The sequence below is a fragment of the Sinocyclocheilus anshuiensis genome, unplaced genomic scaffold, assembly GCF_001515605.1.
Source record: "Sinocyclocheilus anshuiensis isolate Anshui unplaced genomic scaffold, SAMN03320099.WGS_v1.1 scaffold1014, whole genome shotgun sequence".
Lineage (NCBI taxonomy): Eukaryota > Metazoa > Chordata > Actinopteri > Cypriniformes > Cyprinidae > Sinocyclocheilus > Sinocyclocheilus anshuiensis.
Window position 1 is genome coordinate 1,037,167 of NW_015540943.1, and position 6,862 is coordinate 1,044,028.

General features: G+C 34.8%; 1 long non-coding RNA gene across 1 annotated transcript in view; it reads left to right on the forward strand.

Moving 5' to 3' along the window:
• The window catches only part of LOC107689726 (uncharacterized), a 3,721-nt gene extending 304 nt beyond the window's left edge, over nucleotides 1–3,417 (forward strand). The window contains exons 2-3 of the long non-coding RNA XR_001634365.1: nucleotides 391–655; nucleotides 2,381–3,417. This is a non-coding gene — a long non-coding RNA (uncharacterized LOC107689726). The remainder of the gene's footprint in view (nucleotides 1–390; nucleotides 656–2,380) is intronic.
• The last annotated feature ends 3,445 nt before the right edge of the window (nucleotides 3,418–6,862 follow it).

Here is a 6,862-nt window from a genome sequence, read left to right on the forward strand (position 1 = left end):
CCAACACTTTTTCACACCACTGTGTATATATATATATATATATATATTCTATATTTTTATTACTTTTTATTTAATAGTTTTAGTTTATTTAGTTTTAGGTATTTTACTACTTCAAGTTAAAATAAAATTAGAAATGTTACCTTGGCAACTAGCTGAAATTCATATTTTTTTATGTATATATTTTATTTTATTTCAGTTAACGTTAATTTTATTTAAAGGAACGTCAAGTGAAAGAAAATGTATGGGTTTTAAATGTAATTTAATATAAACAAACATTTTCTTTAAGAAAACATTAATATTTATTAACAACCAGTCAAATTTTGATTTTATGTTGCCTCTGTGTTATACATTACATATATACTAATATTCCCATGTACTTTCGTTTCATAGGTATTCTAAAGAATAAGATCACATATCCTCCTCCACTCACAGACAAAAACATGAAAAACAAACTTAGGGAGAAGTTATCGGACTACAACCCAACCACCATCTCCTCCAGAGTGCCTTCTTTAGCTTCTAATGATGGGGGCAACGGCCACAACGTCCTAATCAAGCCCCCTCATCAGCTGGCCGTCCCACCACGAGAGCAGGAGAACGGCATGGCCTTGAATCTGAGATCAGGAACTGTTAATGGCGGCAACCAGTCAGACTCTGAGTAAGACGCTTTTCTACACCCCATTTTGCTGCATCCAAACCCTTTCTTTCTTTCTTTCTTTCTTTCTTTACTATTACAAAAATAAAATAATTATTTTAGTAGTAGAATTTAGTAGGGATGCACCGATACCACTTTTTCCAGTACTCGCCCGATACCGATACTTTTATTTTTGGTACTTGCCGATACCGAGTACCGATACCGATATTTTTATTGCATTTGTAAATGTTTTAAATATTGGGTACAGAAACCAAAAGAGTATGTATAATGTTAGTTGGTTAACTTTACTTTCTCGCTCTCTCTCCCTACCATTAAGTAACTTGTGCATTGTTTTACTTACTTGTTTTTGACACATCCGACCAAACTATCAACTTTCCAGTGATGTCTGTGAGAAAGTATTCACTCGACAAGCTCGCGCATCTGCGCCGCCGCGCGCTCAAGTACGAGTACAGGAGCTCAGTATCGGTGCATCCCTAGAATTTAGTAATTGATTATAAAATGCATTAGGGTTGTCCCAACACCAAATATGTGGTATTTGATACTAATATCAGTGAAATTCCACAACTCTCAATACCAATATGGATAATGCATCAAAAAACAAATGGGTGAAATGTTTTAAAAGTGAATAAAGTATTGTAAAGTACGGAGCCCATGCAACACATGACATGCAAGAAAAAATAAATAAATTGTGCGCACGATTTACTAATTCGTTCACTTGATGTACTAAAACGTGCACAAGATTACTATTTTGTTCCCTCGATTTGCTAATTCGTTCCCTCGATGTACTAAAACGTGCACACGATTGCTACTTCGTTCCCTCGATTTGCTAATTCGTTCCATCGATGTACTAAAACGTGCACATGATTACTATTTCGTTCCCTCAATTTACTAATTCGTTCCCTCGATGTACTAAAACGTGCACACGGTTACTATTTCGATTACTATTTCGTTCCCTCGATTTACTAATTCGTTCCCTCGATGTACTAAAACATGCACACGATTACTATTTCGTTCCCTCGATTTACTAATTCGTTCCCTCGATGTACTAAAACGTGCACACGATTACTATTTCGTTCCCTCGATTTGCTAAATCGTGTGCACAATTTACTAATTCGTTCTTTCGATTTTTTTAAATCGTGTGCACGACTTAGCAAATCGAGGGAATGAATTAGTAAATCGTGCACACAATTTATAAATCGCGGGAACGAAATAGTATACAAATAGCCTACAATTTTTTTCCTGCATGCCATGTGTGGGGCTCCGTAGTAAAGTGCTACTGAAAAAAAAAACTACAAATCATTCTTGGTATAAAGATATAGAAGCTTATTTTAGATGACATTTCACTGCTCTTCCTGGAGAATAATAATTACTAATGTAAATATCATAATTTTTTTACGCAGCGACTGGGTATTATTACTTTTTTTCCCAACTTGGTACCGAAGTAGTGGTACCGGACATCTCTACATTATATATTTAAAAAGAAGATAAAATAACACATTTTAAAATGAACTGGCATTTATTTTTGCATGTTTTTGAAACCTGAGCACTCTGATTCTGTTCAGCTCTTTGTGTCTGCTGGAGCATGTGTGCCGAAAACAAAGAATGTCTTCTTTACACCTGTTGTTCATGTGGCATGCGGCTGCTGTACTTGGCCTGTACTCCTTCCCGAACACCCTCCTAACCCGCATGTATCCTCCTTCCTTTTCTCTCCCTTTCTGCTCACTACAGCGGCAGTAATGAAACATCAATCTGACCCAGCAGGAAACCTGAGGAACTTCTGCCCTCGTGAGGAGCCTTGACAGTGGGAGGAAGGTGGAAAGTGAAGGTGAATTACCCAAAGACCCTTCCTATAGGCGCACATTGCTCTCCAGTGTCTCCCTGGGGTCCAGGCTCCATTGGAGAATAGTATTACTGCAGACATCTGCCTGTTAAACGAATGATAAGGAAAGAAAAGGGAATGTATGTAAATATGCAAGACGTGGTCAGCGAGGATTTACGGAAACTGTGCCAAACCACTAGATGTGGGACTACAACCCTCCCAGCATGCCGAATGGCACGCTCTGACCGAGTGACAGGTGGACTTGAAGAGACACATAAGACTTTGTGTAATTTTGTACATTTTACCAATAGTGCTTCTTAAAACTGTGCAATTGTGCACACGATCACACAAGGCTGGAACTGTGTAGAGACATTTTCTGGTTACGAAGCATAAATTGAAACTGAAATTTTCACCAAGTGCCCGGCTCGGCCCGTCTTCATAGAAGAGATCCGTCTCTTAACTAATACCTTCCTCATGTAATTACTGTGTAGATGTATATTTTTTGTTGTTGTTTTGAAATTGTAATATTTTAAGGCCATTTGTATATTGAAAAGCGTTTTAATAACATTTGATGCAAGATTATTTTTATCCAATGTGGTTAAATCAAAAATGTTTTGTACTTAGTAAATAATTTGGGCTTCTATGGTGCTGTAGTCCCAAAACACAAGACTAAAAGTCTATTAAAAATACTGTTCGACTTTAACAATATTCAGTGGCGATGTTTAATAACGTTTGAACTGTGAAGAAAAACCCCATAGACTCAAGGAAATGAAAATGAATGTGTTTTATTTAGTAATTAAGTGACAGTTCACGGTTCATATTCCAAAGAAGCAGCAGTGAAAAAGACTTGCAGGTGTTCGAAATAATTTCTTATCACAAAAGACACTGGATTTCTTATGACATAGCTGTATTTATTTTTATGTTTTGAGACACTGGACAAAAATTGAAGCTGTAAAAATAAAAGCTCTCTCTCTTTGTATTTTTGTTGTATAATATCTTGTCTTTTCTCATAATAGGATGTACTAACACATATTTAAAAAAACAAAAAAAAGTTTAGCTATGAAGTGTAAAAAATAAGTATTATAAAAACATATATATATTTTTTTTCTTTTTTTTAGTAAACATTATGTTTTACTACTGGAATACTCTACTGCTTTATATCTTGAAGCTATGGTGTTAGCATAGGCATATTTCACAAATGACCTAATTGTGATTAAAGCAGTCAGTTTGAGCCCTGTGTTGTTGGTAGTCAATGTATTATTGCTTAGTATCTAATAACACGCCATTATATCACATCTAAATGTGTCTTGATACCACAAACCTCTATCACATACTCTTTATGTTAGCATAGCTATAGTTGATGTGTTATTTCAAAAGGCATCACAACTTTTTACACTAAAGAATTCTAAAGAAACTAAATGTTTTCTGTTGCACAAGGGATTTTGGGTATTATCAGCCAAAAAAAGCATGCACAGATACACACTTCAAAAATCCACCAGAAATAATAAAGCATCCGGGTATCTTTAGCACATTATTTTCAACTTACTAACTCTAATTGTGTGTACTATTTAGAAAGGATAATATGTAAACTTCATCAGTGTGACTTCACACAGGCTTTCTGCCCTTTACCCTAAATTCCAGTGTGAAGCTTTTACTGTCGCAGGTGGCACAGAGCAAGAATTCATCTTCAGCTGAGCTTGATTATCCTGAGTGCTCTTAACTGCCTTGCTTCAAAGGGCACATGAAATATTAACAACTGAGCTGAACTCACGCTCAGAATGAGAACCTAAGGGGTTGGGGGTGTAGTGGTAAAATATATTAATCGGACACACATTAAACTATAAAAAAATACTCCAAAGACAACAACAACAAAAAGAGTTTACTTTTACTGTTTTATTTTGCAATACATTACAAATCCTTTTATTTAAAGAAAGAAAGAAAGAAAGAAAGAAAGAAAGAAAGAAATAAAGATTATTAATAATCATGAGTTTCATTTGTGAATGGAATAAATCAGTGTTTTGTATGAAGTGATTAAGTGAATGACTCACTCGTGAATTCAGTGACTCACTCATAAAGACAGTCATTTGTTGCCACCCAATGATAAAATGTAACCTGCAGAAATAGGGAAGGGGGCACAACACAAAGTTTCATTCCAGTTAAATAGAAAATTACATTGTTTTCCCTTATATTCTCCCCCTTTTTCACATCTCTCATCCTGTCAATGTATCCCTCTTCCAAAAATATTTCTTAAGTTCAAAAATATTTGTACCCTGTCAAATGAGGTATGTATATGGCCTTTTCATACTCCTGTTAAATACTGCTGGATTAACCAGGGGCGGATTTAGTGAATTTTGTTGTGATGCTTCCTGTTGCACAATGGTGCTCCATAGTTGTGTCCAATGTTTCTACATTTTCATGTACATGTTATAATGGATTTCTTTCATGTTGTGTTACAAAATTTGTAACAAGATGGTAACAAATTTTGTTACCATTTGGAACAAAACGGTAAAATACATATATCAAGAGCATGCTCACAGATGAGAACAAAACAGTGTTGGATGAAGTGGATTAGAGCCCTGCACGGGTCTCAAATATAGGCCCTAGCCAGTCTTTTCCCCCTTTTCCCAAAAAAAGCTTATACTACTGTTTCAGCTATTAAAATAGTTCAGTTTTGTATGTAATGGAAAAGTGATTATATTTTATTTAGTTTTTTTATAAAGTAAATTTAGTAATATGTAAGTTTTTTTTTAAAGTTCAGAACTATTTGAAACTGAAAGTAATATTTAGCTTGTTCACATTGACTCTAATAAGGAAAATCAATCAGTCAATATATTTCAGAAGCATTTGTCTGCTCTCATGTGAGGTACAGTAAAGAGCCTTCCCAAATTGAGTGAGCAGAAACAGAACTTCCAATTGGAATTCAATTGTACGTGCAAACGCAGATTGATACAAACCACTCAATCAAAATTGTGAACCAGAAATAACTTTTGTACACTAGCAAATTGCAAGTTTTAAAAGAAGCATTACCATTACACTGAAGCGTTATCCACATCACTGTCAAAAACTCCACCAAAAACTCCACCCTCCACCCAGATGCCGATGGATTTTCAAGAAGGGACTAGGCTTTCACAATCCACTGGTATGTAATGCTCATTTTTTTAACCATCCAATCACAATCAGATCCCATCCTACTTTTTTCTTCTTCTGCACCCCATAAACACAATCAAGCCTAGAAAAAAACCACTGAACCACCTCTTTAAAGAAAGATAGAAAGAACGTTTCAGTGAGTTTCATTCATGAATGAATCCGTTTTGAACAAATTGGTTAAGTGAATGAGTCAATGACTCACTCATAAAGACTTGTCTCCACCTAATTATGTTACAATGTAACCTGCAGAAATAGTCCCAGAAAAAATATCCCCACCTATGCATAGACTGACTGAGAAAAGTCCTAATGCCTTTTTTTGCACCCTTGAAGAGTGTTGTGGGAAGGGGGTGGCACACAAAGTGTCATTCCAGATAAATAGAATAGATCTATCATCCCATTACTCTATTTATCTTCCTTGCCCAAAAATCTGAACATATTTCTGAAGTTCAAAAGTATTTGTCTGCTGTCATGTAAAGTATGTATATTTAAACTTTTTTTAAAGTCAAAAGTCCAGCTAAATAAATTCAAATGTTCAAACTTGTCTTAAATATATGATTTATATGTCTGTCTAACAGTGTTGGGCTAGTTACTCAAAGAATGTAATATATTACTCATTACTAGTTACTCATTTCAAAAGTAATATTGTTACTTTACTTATTACTTTCTGGCAACGGTAATTAGTTACACTACTAATTACTTTTTCTTCACGCCCGACAGAAGTTGTAACTGTGTATCTTCCACATAAAATTCTAGTGATTGATAGTCCCATATACGATTATATTTCATTGTGTATTTTATCAAATCACATAAGCTTGTAAGAAACTGTTTAATTTTCCAAAAAGATTTTTAATTATAGTATGTGTAGCTTGAAGCTAATTGTAATTTCTCCGTTGCCCATATACGATTATATTTAATTGTGTGTTTTATCAAATCACATAAGCTTGTAAGAAACTATTTAATTTTCCAAAAAGATTTTTAATTATAGTAATATAATGTACCAGATGCTGATCAGAGGGATGTGGGTGGGATGTAATGCCAGAGTAAAGTAAAGCCACAACTTACACAACAGTGCTCAGATCTTTTTTCCTGACAAAATCAATATAATGCAATATTTCTATGCTGAATGTAAGCTTTTCCATATTCCAATCTTGCCTGCTGCACTGGGGACATCACATGCATGTGCGAGTCGTGAAAATTATGAAAATAAATCTAGGAATTATTTGATTGTTGGATTTTAAATCAGC